Here is a 20619-nt window from a genome sequence, read left to right on the forward strand (position 1 = left end):
ACTTTCTTTAACATGAGCGCTTACATTACATGTACAGTACTAACACCACCAAAGAATCTGAACCTATTGAGCTATGGACATTCATAGAAACACAACTACAGTATATCCTCTCTCTTAATCTTTCTCTGACTAAAGTTATGTCCATACACAGACTTCCATAAACACAAATCTTGCCATATCGCTGCATTTCTGTATGTAAATGTTGCTGTTGCCAAACCGGAAGACTTCTTTATATTGCAAAGCCAGTAGACGGATCAGCGGTCATAGGGCTTAGACTAACTCTGCAGTCCCTTGTCTTGTATGCCCACAAGTCATTAAAATTGCGGCTTAGATAATGAGAATTTTATCTCTGCTTCTATGGAAACATAGGCAGCTTGACTGAATGGGAGCAGCGTGTAATGGATGAAATGGCTGAGTCTCTGCATCACACACACAAACTCACACAAACTCACACACATGCACACACACACACACACACACACACACACACACACACACACACACACACACACACACACACACACACACACACACACACACACACACACACACACACACAGAGTACTGTACTTGCTATGTGGGTAGTGTCGCTGATTGGCCTGACCTTTTTGAGGTCTGATGGAAAGTGAATTATGGTAGTTCAGACTAGTATCTGCCTGAAAGGAGATCTAGGTGAGTGTGGGCAGGTTGTAAGATAGCCTTCCACACAGATTCATCACTCACATGCTTGCTTCACAATGATAGACAACACCAGCTGAGGATGGAAGGAGGACTGTGTGCAGCTACATTCAAAAAGGGGTGTGTGTTGCACATGGGGAAAGAAGTTTGCTGAAATGGTAGAGTACGCATCTGGAGTATGCACAGTCCTCCTTTCGTCAACTCCTTTCGTCACAAGACTTGCACCCGGTGGGTATCCGCCGTTCATTCCGACATACCAGCACTCCGACATTGACGTCCAATTGTCGTAATGGAGGCATGTCTCTTTATGGGAAAAAGTCCCACCACTCCGAAAAATTTTTTTTTCATGGTCGCAGTGGCGGTATTTAACTTTTTTTTCAAACAACGTGCCATTCCGACATGAGGTCATTAATAGGCTATTAATGTCATAACTATATCCAATTGTGTAAAATAATACAGATTCACATTTAAAATGTCATTGTGAAGACTTCTTGATATATGGTTATGTGTCTGTTGCGTGCGCGACTCGGGGAAGTGAAAGCAGTTCTGTATGGCAAGTTATCATTATTCACGGACTAAGTGGAGCTAAATTAAGTTATTTTGCTGTCACTTCGTCTGTTTTATGGCCTAGAAGGTTGTATCTGGTAGGCTATCTGTGGATAGCTCTAGCTCTCCTCTTTTATCTGACATGCAAGCCATATCTTTTTTCACGAGTAAATCAGACGAAAGTATAGCGGTAGCCGAAGCTATATGACATTCTTATTTGTTTGTCACTTCGTCTGTTTTTATAACACAAAAGGATCGATGTGTTTGGTATCGATGGAAAGCTCTGTTTCTTCTCTTTCATTTGATATGCGTGTCATGTCTGTACGATGCCTGGTCCCGGAGTAATTCAAGCGAGAGCAGTGGCTGCATGGGTGAACGCAGAGCAACTGTAAATATAGGTACTTTGAATTAAATTCATGATTATATTTTATTTTCATACTTGATCGTACAGACATGTGTCTAGTCTCGTTGGAAAGCCCCGGTTCTGCCCTTTCATGCAATATAGGTCTCATCTCGCTGTGACTAATAATCGCGGAGCAATGTAACAGAGAAGAATGGGTGTGTTTTCTGATGCACTTTGCGTCCGTCGGGCTCATAGGGTCCGTTAAATTGACTTGGAAAAAAATAGGATTTGTAAACTGTCGGAATGGGGGTACTAAAATGTGTCGGATTGGCAGCATGTCGAAATAGCAGCATGTCGAAATAGAGGCATGTCTAAATGGAAGCATGTCGTAGTGGTGGCATGTCTGAGTGGCAGCATGTAACCCGTTCGGTGATGGACTTATCAAGTCTTGAATTCAAAATGGCGTCCTGAAAAACAAGTGGAAAAGTTAATCCAGGCAGTGTTTGTATAAACTTTCTGCTAAAGGAACACATACAATGTTGACAATGCCTCATTTTAAATGTTAACAACCTAATTACACTATCGACGAAGTGTGGCGCTCTAAGGCCTTGTAGATGGGTTAAAAGAAGCAATTTATATGCAGTATGAGACATACCCGGTTGCTAGTTCTAATAGCGCTGGAAGAATCGGTAAAAAAGTTTGGAATGCTTTGGGTCTGGACAAGGTCATACATGACTAGGTTATGGTCATTCTTAACATTGCCCATTTAACACTGGATTTCACCTCAGCATAGTTTAGTAAATGCTTTGAAGAAATCAATGGCCTTACTGAACTGTATCTGACATACAGTCATGGCTGAAAGTGTTGGCACCCATGCTTAAGTTGACTAAAATGAAGAATATAAAATAATTTCATTAGAAATTGATCTTAATGCCTTCAGTTATAAAACGAGGAAATATCCAACCTTTAAGGACACCAATTTTCTTTTTGAATGAATAATGTATCATAAATAAATATGCTTCCCAAAATACTGGGGTCAAATCTGTGCATATAATCGTTATAAATGAGGCCCATGCAGGAGGCACATCAGCCCAGCTCATTATGAATCAATTGTGATGTACTGAATAATGTCAACACAAAATCTTGAATCTAGGTGATTCAGTGTTCAAAAAGGCGCAGTCCTCACAAAATCTGACATGTAGAATCATTACGATATATTGATCTTGCGATGTAAACCTTCAAAGCCTAAAATGTTAATACAATAATTATAAATATTAGCAATTTTGTTAGCACTGCACATTTTTCTTTTTAAAATCCACCACAGCTTCCTGTGTTGTTGTTTTGCTTTTTTGTTGTAAAAAGATCAAATCTGATGTGTTGTACAAAGCCCCTATGACTGCTTTTGTGTATTGGAATGCAAATGATGCGCTCCTCTGCACCCACATTCCCAGAGCTCTAAGTGATTCCTTGCCTGGAGCACAAAAGAGAGGCGTGTGACTCATTAACATCCAATGATGGTGTCACTGCGCAGAGAAAGAGCATGACCAGTGGGACTTCATTCTGTGACACATCTTTCCTTGCAGCACAATAATGGTACACACTACTGAAAGAACAGAAACACTGACTGTCTCATAGGGGGCACACTGGCTATTGGCCCTCCCTCTATTTAGGATTCTCTCTACGGTGGATGGATTCCCCGGTCGGAGTTGATATGAGTGTTGTGGTAATCTCTATCTGGGCTTTATTTGGGCACTATTAAAGGAACACTTCACAGTTTTTTTTATATTAAACTACGTTATTCCCTTAACTAAGATGAGTTGAAACATACCTCTCACATTTCAATGCGTGCACTTACTGGCTCTGGCGTACGGCGCCAAGTTTCATACTCAGTTGGTCTTATTTCACTTTCTGACTTGAGAAGAGACACATTTTAAATGGGAAATCTTAGTCACTTTTAAACATGATGCTAGCAGGCGAGATGCTACGGCTCTATGCAACCTGAACTACACTTAAATTCGCATAAGGTACTGTAGGCCCCAGCCGTGGCACAACTGGCTGGGGCACCTGCACTGCACGCCGGCGACCCGGGTTCGATTCCCGCCCCGTGGTCCTTTCCGGATCCCACCCCAGCTCTCTCTCCCACTCACTTCCTGTCCCTCTCTCTACTGTCCTGTCCAATTAAAGGCATAAAAAGCCCAAAAAAATAACCTTTAAAAAAAAATAAAAAAAAATTGCATAAGGTAGAATGAGACAAAGGTTGATGGAAACTAGTTTATTCACATATACTGTATAATGGACTGGAAATTAATTGAGCTTTAATGAAGTTACAACCATTAATAGCTGACTTACAAAACAGAAGCAGACACCCCTATTATTTGTATTATTCTAATTTCCTTTCTAGTAGTGATGGGGAAGCCTCCGGCTCCAAGTGATAAGTCAAAGGAATTAAAGAATTGGCCAGGACTTCCACACAGTGATGTGTGTATGGTTACTTCTCATTGATATCGTTCTTTATCAGTCCTCAGGCCACCCCCTCTGGGACCAGAAACAGATACTCATTCATTCATCACAACATAGTTGGCTTGACAACCTCACGTTTTGTTCCAACAGCTGTTCAAAACTCCTCCCTTGACTGGGAGCGTCTATTTTTAATTCATATAACACAGTGGATGGAAACACTGAACTTTTCATGAATACACTGAAATGAGTTGATACAGAAACCCAGCTACAGTTGGACTCAACAAGTCATCATCATTTCCCTGTGAGAATACTCTGAAGGCCAGATACTAACGCTTTTGCGTCCACTTCAGGCGTACAGTATTTGTTTTGCAACGTGAACGTAAAAAGATAATAATAATAATAAATTACATTTATATAGCGCCTTTCAAGATACTCAAGGTCGCTTAACAAGAGTAGGAGTGGGGAGGGTGGGAGGGGGTGGGGGGCTAAGAGGGGTAGGTCAGAGAGAAGAGGTGTGTTTTCAGGTGCTTTTTGAACATTGACAGGGAGGTGGCAGAACGGATGGGAGATGGTAGGTTGTTCTAGCCTGGCATGCCCTCCCAGTGACGCAACGCCTTCAGGCTTTTGCTGCTGGTCTGGTCAACTGCTCATTGAGAAGGATTTCTGAGTTCCCGAAATCTGCGGAACTGCCCCCTTTGGTCGAGAACCAATCAACTTTGAGCAGCTCCAACGGCTCTGGGTAGAGGCGTGTTCAAGGCAGAGGAAAGAGTGTTGTTATTGGTTTAAACTCGGCAATCCGCTTTCTGACATCTACCAGTAGCAAATCGAGTCACTTAAAGGAGGCGGGTCAACCAGCACTGGCAAGAAACCGTGTTAGCACAGGCTGTTGGTCAGACTAAAGTCTCGCAGAGCCTTTGAAAGTCGATGGTAATCAGGCTAAGGTTGTTCCATAGGGTAGGAGCAGTTACGCAGAAGGCCCTATCACCAAAGGTCTTTAGTTTGGTGCGGGGAATGGTGAGTAGATCCTTGCCTGTGGAGCGCAGGGACCGTGATTGGGAGTAGGGGTGGAGGAGATCAGTAATGTACTTGGGTGCCAGTGAGTGAAGTGATTTGTACGTGAGGAGCAGTAGCGTAGCGTAGTTGCGCAAGGCCCCGGTGCAAGTCTGGCGCTGGACCCCCCCCAAGCCCCCGCTCCCCCGCTATCTCGACCCATCCTTGTATATCTCAAGACACACACCGACCACAGAGGGAAAGAACGCACGCACGGTCATTATTACATGGACAGCGACTATTTGCGTAACTTGCACACAGCCTACGATCAAAAACAGAACGCATACAAATTCATTCAACTGAACACACCACGTTCCCTTGCAGCACAACAATGGCCTCATGAAAGAATACACCGAGGACGGCTTGACGCCGAAACGCGTTTGTTTTATAGGCATGGTGCTACAATAAAGTATAAGATAACTAGTGAGTGTGGTTCTTTTGCACATTGGAATACGATATTTAACTCGCACCCGAAGAAGGAGATATCTTGGAGTTTGAGCGCGCCTCTCTCTGCAAACTCATCAAAGAACAAACAGACACATAAATTATGGCACAGCGGCCATTTAACTAACCTGTACGCCGATCAGTTGCCGTATAAAAAAACATTTGCACTCACCCGTCAGAAGTGTACTTTGCGTGCCTTCTGCTCAGCAAACTCGTTAACTATCGTGGTGAAATCCAATTTCCTCGCCCTGTCATTTTCGATGGAGAGTATGGCCAATCCACTCAATCGCTCCTGACCCATGGCACTCCTCAGATAGGTCTTTATTAATTTGCTAACTTTCCACGACTTTAGTAAGAGTAGTAGCCTATACATGTTTGCATTTGCTAGCATGTGCAGCAGCCTATGATCAGAGATGACGTAAAGATGTTATGACTGGACAAACAGATTTCCCAGCAGGCCATGTGACAACATCTTGTAATTTGACGATAAAATAATCAATAATGGTATTAGTTTTATTGATTAATTTTGATTCTAACATTGACATATCATTAGTAAAATCAAAATGATATGAAAAGTAGGAGAAAATACAAGAATTGGGGAATGGATAGGTGCCACCATGAGACCAAGTTGTAGGAGATAGTGAAGCAGCTAAATAGCAATCGGTTTCCAATAATATGTAATTTAAAAGAGCCGGCGTCATGATAACAGTAGTTCACTTAATTGCGCATAGCTGGGAGGCGCTGGACAAATTTCTAATCGTAAAGGGCCCTTCGAAGCTCAGGGGCCCCGGTGCGTTGCACCGGTTGCACCGTCGCACGCTACGCCCCTGGTGAGGAGGAGGATTTTGTATGTGATGCATGCTTTGACAGGGAGCCAGTGGAGTTTCTTCAGTATGGGGGTGATGTGCTGCCAGGGCTTGGTGTGAGTTAGCACCCTGGCAGCTGAGTTCTGGACATACTGCAATCTGTCCAGGGCCTTACTAGGCAGCCCAGACAGAACACCATTACAGTAGTCCAGGCGGGAGGTGATGAATGAGTGGATGAGAGTCTCAGTAACTGAGTCGGATAGTGATGGCCGGAGTCCATCACTGAGATGAGATGTTGCGCAAGTGGAAGAAGGCAGATTTGGTGATGTTCTTGATGTGAGACCGGAATGAGAGGGTGGGGTCGATGATAACACCCAGATTCCGCGCCTCTGGTGATAGGGAGGTGGAACAGCCATCTATGACCAGGGCAAGATCTCCAACCTTCTTAAGCAGTGGTGCTGGAGCCACCACCATGAGCTCTGTTTTGCTGCTGTTTAGTTTTAGGAGGTTAGAGGTCATCCAGTTTTTAATTTCCTGCAGGCAGTTGTTGAGTTGCAGGGGTGGAAGCTGGGAAGAGGGTTTCGTGCTGATGTACAACTGGGTGTCGTCCGCATAGCAGTGAAAGCTGAAAGATGGTGAGGTATGTACAAACAGGTGAAGTCGCAGACTGCCTGGCGCGGGAGCTGAGATTGTCAAATAGCGCTTTTCTGTCTCATGCATATTATGGATTCATGCAAGTGTCAGGGGAGATAGGTAAAAAGGTAAGCAGAAGAAGAAGAAGAAGAAGAAGAGAAGCATAAAATGCGCCTAATTATGTATTCCCCTGTATGCACTAAAACTGTCCATTAAAGCTCTCTTTATATTTTGCGCCTAAATATTTCCGCCTCGTAAAAGTAGGTGTTAAATAAGGTTTGCTGTTTAATGCATCTACTGTATAAGAGAACCTTTCAAAGACAACATAATTGCTAATTAGACCACCAGTTTTGCTTGTTTGTACCATATCAAATGCAACCTTAACTTTCGTTGGCCTTTCGAATGTCTTACTTGCACATTCACGCCACCCAGTGAAAACTTTCCTACTTGCTAGAGTTGAGCAATCTTCCATAGTTCACAAGTAGGCCTAGTTTGAGTATAACTACTGTACTGCTCTTCATTATCTTCCTGCTTGTTGACATCAGGCACAGTATTATTTCATGATTGCTAAACGTTTGATTCCTTTTAATGCTGTCATCTAACATTCAACTGAGCTTCTGACTGAAGTGGCGTTCAGTTGTTAATCTTTGTAAATTGTGGTAGGGGGCGGAGAAAGGCTCTGTTAACCTGATAGAACCCTGGTTTGATAAATATGACACTAACATTGTGAGAACGTGCGGTGTCTCCGGGCTGGCCATGGCACTGATAACGTTGTGTTCGCAAATGTACGTACATCTTGCCCTGATACTCATATATAGATTAGATATAGAAACAGCCAGAAGGACTGATTTATTTGGTTCTGCTCATCCAGATCATTCTCTCCAAAGAACAAAAAAAACAAGCAAACATGCTGACATGTATTGGATAGAGGAGGAGATGGGAGAAAGAGGTATACATTGCCATAATAAGCAACACTTAAGACAACAAATCACTCTAGGGCAGACATAATCCAAACTGGAGTAACGTTCATCTATCATCTTTGGAGTCACCGCCATGAAGACTCCTTAGTCATTACAGTGCTTGATCGATTAACAAGATAAGGTTGTTACAAGCTGTCTTTGGGATTAGACTCATAGACAGGCTTAGTAACATATTATAATGTTTTTCCCTTTTACTATACTATGGCACTACAAAACAAGCTGAAAAAGATGATGAAAGACTCACATTTCTCCATCTCTCAGCCCAATCACCTTCCTTTATCTCTCATTTGTAGCAAGACAATTGTGACTATGTCTCATTGATTGCATTTTTGTGACCTGAAGACATTAGAGCTGTCATTAGCTTATGAATGTTTCGAAGAGGTGGGTTAGATTTAGAAAAATGACTGAGGCTTTGAAGCGAGAACACCCACCACCCCGCTATATATCACTTCTAAACCCTCCATGACTCTTCTCTCTCCCTCTATCTATCTCTGCCCCTTTCATGTAGTTCCTTCCATCCAGCCACCTTTTCCCTTGTTTGAGGTAAGAGGCAAAACAAGGTGGGTTACTGTGGGGAACACAACTTAATTAATTAACACCTTAATTATATGGATGCATGGGATCTGACATCCCAGTGCAATATAGCTGCTTAATTATAGGTGATGATGTAAAAAAAGAAAGGAAAATAAGAAAATGCGAGAGGTCAAAGAGGAAAGTGTTAGACATTGACTGAATCAAAACATGAGGGGGCTGCTTTTATACAGAAGACAGAAATTGTAAAAGTGGATAAAGTGTGAGAAAATTCAGTCAGTTTTGTATAGACACGACATTAAACTAGATGCTGTACAACCCTTTCAAAAACAGCATGAACAACATTGCTAGATGAATTGTCATTTAGTTTTTACAAATGCGAATGCACAATATTTCCATTAATGTATCACAATATATCACCCTGTCTCCCCTTGAGTCACGCTGGCGACAGGTACACAGTTATAGCAACAGTGTCTCATGCACTACGAAGACGATCATGAAACTGAATTAAGCGCATGGGAAACGGTTCACAAGACGACAGTTCACAAGAATGAACAGCGGGAACAGCAGTTGGGTAAACTTGCCGCATAGTGGACAATAGATGCACATTGTAAATAGAAGGCCTATATGAAGTATTGAAATGATTGTTTAAACTTTAAATAGTCTACGTTTGAAAAAAATCATGACAGTATTGATTTCATAGTAATATAAATGAAATATACACGTGTGTGTGTCAGGCTTGTGCAAAATTCAGAATTGAATTGAGAATGACTCCTAAATTCCAATTCAATTCTTGAGTTTGAATTGAATTTGAATTGAGGTCAAAAACAGGATGCAGAATTACAATTCGAATTTGAATTAAGGGAAGTAGAATTGAAATTCAATGAAATTCAAATCAATTCATATACATAATATAAGCGCTGCAAATTATTTGATTCTTATCAAGATAAAAAAATAGATTAGAAGTGTTTTAGATCATTTATATTGTTTGAAGCGTGAATTTCTTACTTTACGTAAGTGTTCAACTTTACACTATCTTAAATCAAGCACATATTTTTTTGTCTCAAATAGGCATGAAATCTTAAAATGAGGTAAATACTGTTAAAATGAGATCTTTTACATCTCTCCCTCAAATTCTCATCAAAATAAAGCTTGTTTTAAGATTAAGTGACAAGAAAATTTTACTTAATTTAAGATGACATTTAAGATTTAAGATATCATCTTAAAACAGCAGTTTATGCTTACAGTATAACAATTTATGTAACAAGTTTAAATATACGTAATCTAGACTTGTCACAAGCTGTGGTACTGTGGTGCAACAGGTTACAGCATTAGTACCTTGTACTCGTCCAACTACCCACGGGGACCGGTTCGAATCTCACCTGCGGTCATATCCGAATCTCTCCCCAACTCTTTCACTCACCTACCCGCTTCCTGTCTATCTTCATTGTCCTATCTGAATAAAGGCAAAAAGTCCAGAAAATATTCTTCCAAAAAAAGGAATATAATCCGAGGCTGTTTAAATTTAAGTAACCTCATTTTACAACCAGCATTTTATGCTTATATTAAGTATATTTTACTTATTTTGGGGATGTAAAAAATATATTTATAAGTAATCTAAAAAACAGCAATTTCAGTTTATGTTAAGTTTCCAAATACCTCTCTAGACATGCTTATTGCTAGATTTTTTTTTTATTTATCTTAATTCACAAAATCTTGTCAAGTGAAATTATCTTGCTGCATGGACAGAAAATTTCACTTGTTTTGAGTACCTTTTACCTCAGATTTAGTGTTTTTATCTTGTTTTTAGACACCCTTTTTTGCAGTGTTTAACAATTAAGTTTCACAAAATGTCAGATATGATCTCAACAAACACACAATTTATAATTGAAAACAGTAATCAATTACATTTCCAATGTAATTTTCCCTGAACTGAATGTATGTGAGATTCAACACATTCTTCCTGTTATGTGACATGTGGATTTGTTTTGAATTGCCATGAATTGAATTCCACTTCCTGTCATTCCAATTCCAATTCCAATTCAACTTCCTGTGGGGTGGGGCCAATTCAATTCAAATTCCAACTCATGAATTGAATGGAGGCAAATTCTAAAATTCGGAATTGTGCACAAGCCTGCAACCCTGTGCCGTGTTTCCAATGCGTGTTCGGGAGAAAACCTCGGGAGCTTTTCCAGGAACCTGCTTTCACGCAGTCCTCCGCATTAGAATTGGAGGACCCTGGTCGAACGCGCCAGCCTCTTAAAGTTTGTTACAGGACAATTGCTTCACGAGTGTGGCACTATAATGAAATCAAAACGCATAGCAGCTGCAGCAATATCCCCACACTGATACACCTTTGCTTAAGTCCCTATTGTGGACGAGGCTAGCTTAGGCTAGACCTATATGATAAGGCTACGTGTTGCACTTTTCAAGCAGGCGAAGCAAGCAACACAAAAGGACGGGAGTGCCACTTGGCCTCGCTTGGACTCTAACAAAATGAATTTCTGTCAATTAAACCACGCTATTGTCAATACAGATTTATTGGGTAGCCTCATTAAATGTGAAGTCATGTTACGGTCAATGCGCCTGCAGGAGTACGTCTGTACGCACTGCGTACCATGAGACGGTTACATGCTGCCACTCAGACATGCCACCACTATGACATGCCTCCATTTAGACATGCCTCTATTTCGACATGTTGCTATTTCGACATGCTGACAATCCGACACATTTTAGTACCCCCATTCCGACAGTTTACAAATCCTATTTTTTTTTCAAGTCAATTTAGCGGACCCTATGGGCCCGACGGACACACAGTGCCTCAAAAAAACACACCCATTCTTCTCTGTTACATTGCTCCGCGATTATTAGTCACAGCGAGATGATACCTATATTGCATGAAAGAGCAGAACTGGGGCTTTCCAACGAGACTAGACACGTGTCTGTACGATCAAGTATGAAAATAAAATAAAATCATGAATTTAAATCAAAGTATATCATATTTACAGTCTATATTGCTCTGCGTTCACCCACAAAGCCACTGCTCTCGCTTGAATTACTCCGGGACCAGACATGACACGCATATCAAATGAAAGAGGAGAAACAGAGCTTTCCATTGATACCAAACACATCGATCCTTTTGTGTTATAAAAACAGACGAAGTGACAAACAAATAAGAATGTCATATAGCTTCAGCTACCGCTACTTTCGTTTGATTTACTCGTGTAACCGTGGTCAAAAAGATATGGCTTGCATGTCAGATAAAAAAGGAGAGCCAGAGCTATCCACAGATACCAAATACAACCTTCTAGGCCATAAAACAGACGAAGTGACAGCAAAATAATAACTTAATATTTTTTGAGCCGGAGAGATTACGCACGCAGGCGCGCAACTGGTGTTTTCTTTTACTCGGCTATCTACTTTATATGGTTATCAGCACTCAATGTGACGCTAAATCACTAACTCAATACTCAACATGGATATCGCAAGTTCTTTTAAACAACGAAAGGAGAAAGATTGGAAGATGGAGGCAGGAAAGCTAGAGGAGTTAATCCAGAGGGGCAATAACAAGGTAGGCTAGACAATTTGTGTGCTTGTCGGAACGTTAGACTATCATTACTGTTTAAAACCAGACGTTAAGGGTAGGCCTACGCTTGAACAAAACAAAACTAAACACAACTTAACAGTAGCCTAACTTAGCTGTGTAACGTTGTCCAAGTGAGTAGATCACTGTTAGACGTTTTGGTTGTATTTTTGCATGTTGTTATGTAGGAAGTTTTTTGCTGACCAATGCACGAACCTAAAACCGAGAAACGGACAAATAATGTAGGCCTACAACAACGTATTTTTCATATTGTAGATGGGTGTGCATACCATAGCATTAATTCCTGCAGGCGCCCTGCATGGTTACGGTTTCTTCCACTCATGCAGCATGATTTGTGTGATAGTCAAACAGCTAACTTGCCTGATCTTCAGCTTCAAGTTAAATTACCACCGCAATTCTAACTAGTTAGAAGCCTATTTTTAGCGGACATTCATTCATCCAGTATAAGCCTGCCTACCTCAACTTAACAAGTGGAAGACGACAAGCACATTTCTTTTAAACCCAGCAAGGCAGATATTACAGCTAAATTCAAGTTAGAACAAGTTGAGGTAGCCTTCCACTCACACATCGTTTACACATCCAGTTATAACCTACTAGCCTATCTACAAGAAGTGAAGAGGAGCGAGTGTAAACCAGACAGTAGGCTGTAACACATGCGGACTAAATGGATACACGCTGTGCGTGCTCGGCTGCCCTCGGAACACACCACACACTACAGGATTTTCAGTCGCAAATATTGAACATGTTTAATATTTACGATCGTCGGCGCCGACCGTTTTCCGTTACGTCATAAAGGCTATTATCGGGATAATTTGACTCTTAACACACCACACACTACAAGAGAATCTCGTAAGATTATCTTAAGATCTTAAGATAATCGGCCGTTGTCTGTCTTTGGTCGGAAGGGGGAAAATCGGGGCTAAATCAGCCCGATTATCTTTATGTGTGTACCCGGCATTAGGGCCCCATGGAGGTCTGAACCAGCACTGCACACATAGTGACATCTGTGTGAACATAATTAATCTGTAAATGGGGCAATTCACATGATGGGATGATTAAATCTACACCCATGAAATGGAAAATGGCTGGCATACTGAGGCTCTAAAATGTGGTGATGTAGCTTTTATAAATCACTGTCTGCACAATGGCTCTGTGGTGGGGTCCCTGTCTGACCCCAACAGATGCAGATTGCTTTAGCTGGCATTGGCTAATGAGTGCATGGACTGCAAAAATGAAGAGAAATAGCCACCAAGACTGAGGGGACGGTTGTGGTGGTGTATTTGCATTTTGTGCCCCCAGGCCAGGTGCTGATGCTATTAGTGGTTGGGGTTCTTACAAAGTGATATTGATAGAGCTTTCCTTACCATTTAGTGGTTCATTGAACAAATATGAAAATAAATATGCCCTTTTGTTATCTCATGCCTTTCATTAATTCCCCATTCGGGAGTCAGATTGAAGGCCCAACAGCAGCCGCTGCACCCTGACGTTTGCCGTCTGTCTCTGTTAATGCTTGTTTTGTGCAAATGGGATGTGTGTTTGTGTGTGTGTGTGTTTGTGTGTGTGAGTGTGTGTGGCACGGAGGATCATGCTCACTCAAATCTCATCAAACTCAAAAAGACAATTAGGTTTTCTTAATTTGTTTCTCTCAAAAAATGAAAATTATTTGTCGATATGCCAAGCCTGTCTGTCCCCGGAATTAATTTCAGTGCTTTTGGACGTCATTTAGATATGGTTTGGCCAGGGAGCACATGCAAAAACACATCTGTGAAATTGAGAAAATTACATAATATAGAAGATAAACTAATTAACTTGGTCAAAAGCCACACCACTTTGAAATCTTTGGTGTTACTAGGAAAGCAGCTTTGATTTCATAACTTGTCAAAACATGACAGAATAGTAGAATAGAATAGGGGAAATTAGCTGTTCAAAGCTAATGCATTCTTTTGTCACATTAGCAAATATATCCTCACAATCTAGCTATCTATTCTGTGTATATACTGGTGTTTGTACAGTCTTGGTTCTGTCGATAGGAAACAAAGATAGGAGTACACTCAGCTAATGTTGGTGCACAGGTCAGTGAGAAGGGGTTGGGGAGACAAAACTAGCACACTGTAAAGAGCACAGAAAGGAGAGGCGTAAGTATTTGGCTGTTGAGTAAAATATCAGCAATACCAGGCAGTTGAAGTAGGAGCAGCAGGGAGTTGAAACTCTGACAATCTGCCTCTTTAAGTATGTTTGTGTTTATGTTTGTTTCATTTGTCCAAAGCGAACTAGAACAATAAACAATGCATCACCATTGCATACCCTGGTCCGGCTTTTCCCTCTATCCTGGCTCCTGGTTGACTGACAAGGGAGTTGCCCAATCATCAGCCCTTGCTCTGCCACATACCACTCTCCTTGTCAACCATGGCTTTTAAGTAGTGGCAGTAGGAACACTCTTTGCCAGATCGTCACGTCTTTCAGAGTGAACTCTTGCATATGCTATTGCTGTTACTGTATTTACCTTTTGACCAAAGCCAGTGTAGATAGAAAACATAAATGTTTCAAATTCAAAATCTTGGAGTGGAGAGATGATGAGTCTTGATACCATAGAGAATGTTCAGTTACATTGTAACCTTTGTTCTCTGGGTGAGACCATCTCTCCACCTCAGTGGTGCTCAGAGAATCGGTTAATTTGAAGCGCTTGTCCCACATGAGCACAGGTGCTTTGTGCAGCACTAATAACGGGTGTGGCAGAGTACCACGTTATGCTGGCTGCAGCAACTCAAGCTAAGTGAAGCCGTTTTTTTTTTATCTTGTGCTGTTGTGAAAGATGGGGAGAAATGACAGAAATGCTTTAATCACAGAAGAAAAACACTGTTTCCTTTTCAATCAATTCCTATGAGTCTTCCTCCAAGGAACAAGGTTGTGCTATATTCAGCACTGCTTAGGTGGACAGCTCATCTCTTAAAAACATGTTAAGAGCAGTGCACGCACATTCACACTACGAGCATGTTAGGGGAAACCAAAATGAATGCTCTTAAAGATGAATCATAGAAAAACCCCGTAAGTGCATATATCCATCGTTGTCGGGAAACGGGGCCAGAGCTATTTGGCCTTGGTAGAGGTCGGCACTCTCTGAGTGTCCTTTTGGTTTCTAAATGTGACAGGCTGTATGCCATGTTAAATGACAAAATGACACCGTTTACACTGTTGATGCATCCCTGCTGCTTCTATTAATAGATGGCTGAAGAAGTAGTTTATTTCACTTGGAGATTAAAACAATGGTTAAGTAGGGCATAGTGGGAGCTGAACACTTTCTGACCTGGAAGGGAAATGGGTTGCTGCGATTAAACAACTAAACCAAATCAAACAAATGAACAACACAATCACATCCAATTCCTCTGAATTCAGAGAACATTGGCAGGCCTCTGTTTTTTTTTTATTTATTTTTTTTATCTCAAATAGCACACTAATGCTCCTTTGAAACTGTGATGGAGAAGGAAAGTAAATGAAAGGGGAAGGGGGGTCATAGTGTCTGAAAATATGCAACAATGACACTTCCATTGTACTTCTAGGCTGGCTGTAATGGAACATTTCATAGAGTGGGGATACTGACTGGACTAAGATGAATAGTCTTGGTTCAGAATGCAATGGAGTGACTTAACCAGAACAATGGGCACCATCCATCACAGTGGTTTGGTCCAGTTTTGGTGCATTTTACTATGAAATAATCCAGTGCAAGAACAAAGACAGTCCTTTTGATTTGGGATAATCTCTCCTGGGGACTTAATGATCCCAATAAACGCAAGTGTGTAGTATAGCATGCACTCACATTTCTTTACATCCTCTGTGTTACAGTTTCTTTCACCTTACATGCTTCTTCAACCACACACACACACACACACACACACACACACACACACACACACAATCCATTTATACAAGCAATCAAATATCATTTCAATCCAGTATCCAGTCTATGGTTTAATTCATAGCATGCAAAGCAACTCTACTTTCTCCCGAGAACCATTTCTTCATTGAGAGGTCTTAATGTGGCTTAATCATACCATGGTTGTTGTCCGGAGAAACACATCAGGACTGTTTGCAAATGTTACATTTGTTTCACCATCTTTTCCATGTGTTAGTTACCAATATTCTGTAAGGCACAGTGATGATGCACAAATAACATAAATATATTGGGTGCTCTTGGAAAAAGAAGAAAATTACATTGAAAAAGAATTGGGTCACTCCAGATATGTGACTACTTCAGTGACATCAGAGCCTTTTCTAATAATTTTTACTGTTTAAAAGAAACATCTTGTAATGTGCATGTTGAAACATCAGACCCTACATAAACAGATTTCAGTGCATCACATCAAACTGTAACTGAAATTACACAGGAAGTCTGTAAACCTGAGTTACGCCTCTGTTGCCATGGTACTCTTGGTAAATGCAGCAACATTGTGTCCTGTGTGTTATTTGCTTGGAGACTAGTTCTTATTATAAATGAACTCTGTGATTGCTTGGAGACAGCATGTTCTTGCTTCATGTCTATATAATACCATTTGAAGGTTTTTTTTTTTTTTTTTAAAGTTTTTCACTGAAAGTTTAGAAAGGTGTGTATGCTGTATCTGAATGGAGAGATGTAAAAGGTCTCATATTATAATTATTTTTCAACAAGACAAAATAGACCAAAATAGGCTTGAACAAAACAAGTCTCTGAAGCTGTTTGCAGAAACATCCCCTCAGATTACACATCATTATTAGCCACTCTATTCTAGCCAGAATAGGCTGTTTCTGGGACCTGTTGCCTTAAATTAAAATAAGCTGTTGTTGACCACGCCTCACTCCGGAACAGATTCCATGTTTGCGTCAACGGGTAGCATGGCCAGGGAATATGAGTCATGCATATTGCTTAAATATGTCAACTGTCCTGGGGAGTTTCTGTTTGTACACTTGAAATATAGAATATACTGTAGATGATATCGGGAGCACGTAACATGTTTGAATATTTCGCGTAGCCTAGCCTATTGTTGGAAATGGAGGATCTTCGACAGGAACTTAGTGGGTGGGAATTTTCAGATGGGGTAGTCAGCGGCCTATATGGCTCTAGGGGTAGTAATGGTGGTGAATGTTTGATGCCACTTTACTTTGTTGTTGGTTTTTTTTCACTTGTACAAACTTTGAGATTACTTAATGCACATTTAAAGAGACCCTATGCAACATTTTCATAGTCATAAAATCGTGTAGAAATCGTTTTGCTTGACTGTATATGTGTGGTGCAGTAATATCCTCACTCCAAAGTGAAACTGAAAGTGCAAGAGTGAGGATATTACTGCGCCGAGTCTAAGTGCTCCCAATTGACCTATGGCTAAGTCCCGCCCCCTCCACTCACTCGGACAAACAGTTGGTGACAGGCGCTAGGGCAGCCAACCCAGTAGGAGAAATTTCACAGGAGACAATACAGATACGTTAATGAAGCTATAAGCTCTAAAAGTTAACATTAGTATAACTAGAGCCCTTTGGACAACAGCTAACCGTCATGTACGATTGCCAAAGTACAAAAACTAGCACATAACATGCCATTGAACTCCCAGCAAACAAACCAGCTAGCAAATTAAAACGCTAATTAAAGGCTCTACCATTAGGTTATATCGAGAATAATGCATGACGGAAATAACTGTGGATAACTTGTAGACCATAAAGGTAAGAGTTCATTGTCTCTACGTTTAGCTATGTTCGCTGTCTAGCTTTTGAATGTGGCTAGCATCAGTTGTAATGTGATCATGTGAAAGCTTGATAGGACAGACGCTCGATGAGTTCATGCTTTGTTTTATCGCTGGAGGATAGCCTATGACAACTGATTGCATTCCTTGCTAGTCAACGTTAAATGACTGCAAGTTTTGTGGATTTTTGAACATTGTCATGTGTTGTCTCTGCTATTATTAACCCCCCAAACGACGGGTTAATTGCTGGAGAGCTGTAGTGTGAAAGCACCTAATAGCGACATGTACAACGCACCTAGAAGCTAACGTTTTCGTTAACGTTGCCTAATGTTAGCTAACATTGGCCTAACCTTGGTTAAAGAGGTGTTGAACATAGCGTTCAAACACGTTGTTGACTTGGAAAAACGTATTCATGTTATCCACGTTTATTTGGTGTTGAGGTCTACTGTCTTATCCAGAGCAGACACTTATCTCGGTTGAAATGTGGCTTAGGAAAGGGTAAAAAACACACACGGTCGCCCAGCTTCTTGGGATACATTGTGTCGGGGTTGCATGTACCCCATGTACACCGTTTTACAATTTAAAACTTAAAATGTCAAGAAAAAACATATAAAAACGAATGAAAACTGACTAACTGCAATGCATTTCAATGGACGTGGAAGACGAGAATGTCCGAGTGTATTGTAGCTATATGCCCACTGTGATTGGCTCGTTGCGTTCGGGGGCGTGGTTTAGACATAGGTGAATTGTTATTCCACCACACAATATAGTTATCCCTCTTACCTGCTTAGAAATGCACCACGTTTTATTTTGTCTCACCATACTTGGTTGTGTGACTACTCGTGTAACTGTATTTTAATAGGGAAAACATGGAGGTGTTTGGTTGCTTCTAACTTCATCTCTGTTTGGATCCTAATGAATGAACTGGGCTAGCTAAGTGCTATCAAAGTAGCGCCGGGCACCAGAACCGTCTTTGTTAAAGACACCCTATGCAACTTTCTGCAGGAGACGATCGCTCCTTGTTTACATCTGGAAGTCTGAGACGAAGAACCACGCTTGCAATTTAAATATTTAAATATAGCCTATACATGTACAAATATACACGCTAAAGCTGTCGGGGAAGCTCTGCAGAGAAAATGCAAGCATAAAACGAGCGAAAACGAAAAACGAAACCGAAACCAGAGATGAAATCGCCAATCCTGCATAGTTCCTCTTTAAGGGAAAAACATAGTGTTCCTTTAAATTGATAGAAAAGGGATAGAAATAGACACTACGCTTTGTCTTCAAATTTCTACCCTCCATTTTCCCATTTTCATGACATCATCATTTAGGTGGAGCTTAATTTACAGTATAGGCCTATAAGGACCTAAACCCATGATGGATTTGGATTTAAATTTTATTTTTTTGCTTAAATTGTTTGAATAGGGATAACAAATGGATGTAAAATTGATTTTAACCCTTCATTTTCACATTTTTATGACATTATCATTTAGGCGATTCTTAAATTACAATATAGGCCCACTGAATGGATCTCATAATAACTTGCAGTACATAAAACAAAACATTTTGTGAACTGTAAGAATTAAAAAGTGATTATTTATTAGTACTTACAGTAACTAGTCAACTTCATTAACTTTAAGCACAGGACAACTTCTGAACAATATTAACTACTGTATTTATTTGAATTCCCATTTAATTCACTATTATTCAACTATTTCAAAACCAAACAGTTTATTTGTGTGAATGGTTGCAATTCTAACATGAAAAAACCCAAGATATTTTTAAAATGATGTGAGTTATAGTGAGGAAAGTGAGGGAGATGAGTGAGTGAAAACTAAGTAGAGTTTCATTCAAAGGAAAATTGTCAAAGACTATTCCCTGTGTTTGGTTTTGGACTAGTTTGTATCGCTTGCATTCATTTGAATTAAATATGAATTCAATGTAAATAGTTAATATCGTTCAGAAGATGTCCTGATCTTAAAGTTAATGAGGTTGACTAGTTAATTTCTAATAAGTAATCACTTTTTTTTTTTTTTTTTTACTACAAGTTATTATGAGGTCCTTTCAGTGGGCCTATACTGTAATTAACCCTCTAACCGCCCGGGTTTTTTTGGATTTTTGCATAAAAAATTCAAAAGGCCATGGCTTGAAAGTGGTCAGAGATAAAGTCCTACTGTAAATGTGAAAATCATTGAGTATGAACTAAAGTACATTACAGACACTATCATCATGATTATCACTGGCACCAAGCACACCATGCTTATTTGAACCCTTTGGTCAACATTGCTGCAGGTAAACATTGACGTACACACGCAAAGACCCACCTCCATTCACAGACGCATCTTGACTGTCACTGCCAATGAACGACCGATCATAATCTCCAAAAGGCAGATATTCTCCTTCAGAATCAGAGTAGGTGAATGGCAGCCTCAAGACTTCATAACACACGACTTTGTTTTTTAACATTTGCCGTTTTTCTGCTTCAATTTGTGCATAGCGATCGCGCATTTCACTTCCGCATTATAAACAGGAAATGCGTCTTTTTTTTTTGTTTCTCGCGAGTAATGCAGGCACTTCCTGAAAACTTTTTTACTCGAATTTGGGCTTGAATCGAAGCTCTGGATGTCTGCCAACTAGTGGTGGAGAGTACAAAGGCGATTTGTCACCCTACTCGGATCTACCGTCTGTTTTAATCAGTGATGTTGCTTGTCGCCGTACGGCGCCTTGGGCGGTTAGAGGGTTAAAGCATCGCCTAAATGATGTCTTAAAATGGTGAAAATGACGGGTTAAATTTGAAGACAAAGTGGAATGTCTGTTTCTATCCTTGTTCAAAAAG

The sequence above is a fragment of the Sardina pilchardus genome, chromosome 17 (assembly GCF_963854185.1).
Source record: "Sardina pilchardus chromosome 17, fSarPil1.1, whole genome shotgun sequence".
Lineage (NCBI taxonomy): Eukaryota > Metazoa > Chordata > Actinopteri > Clupeiformes > Clupeidae > Sardina > Sardina pilchardus.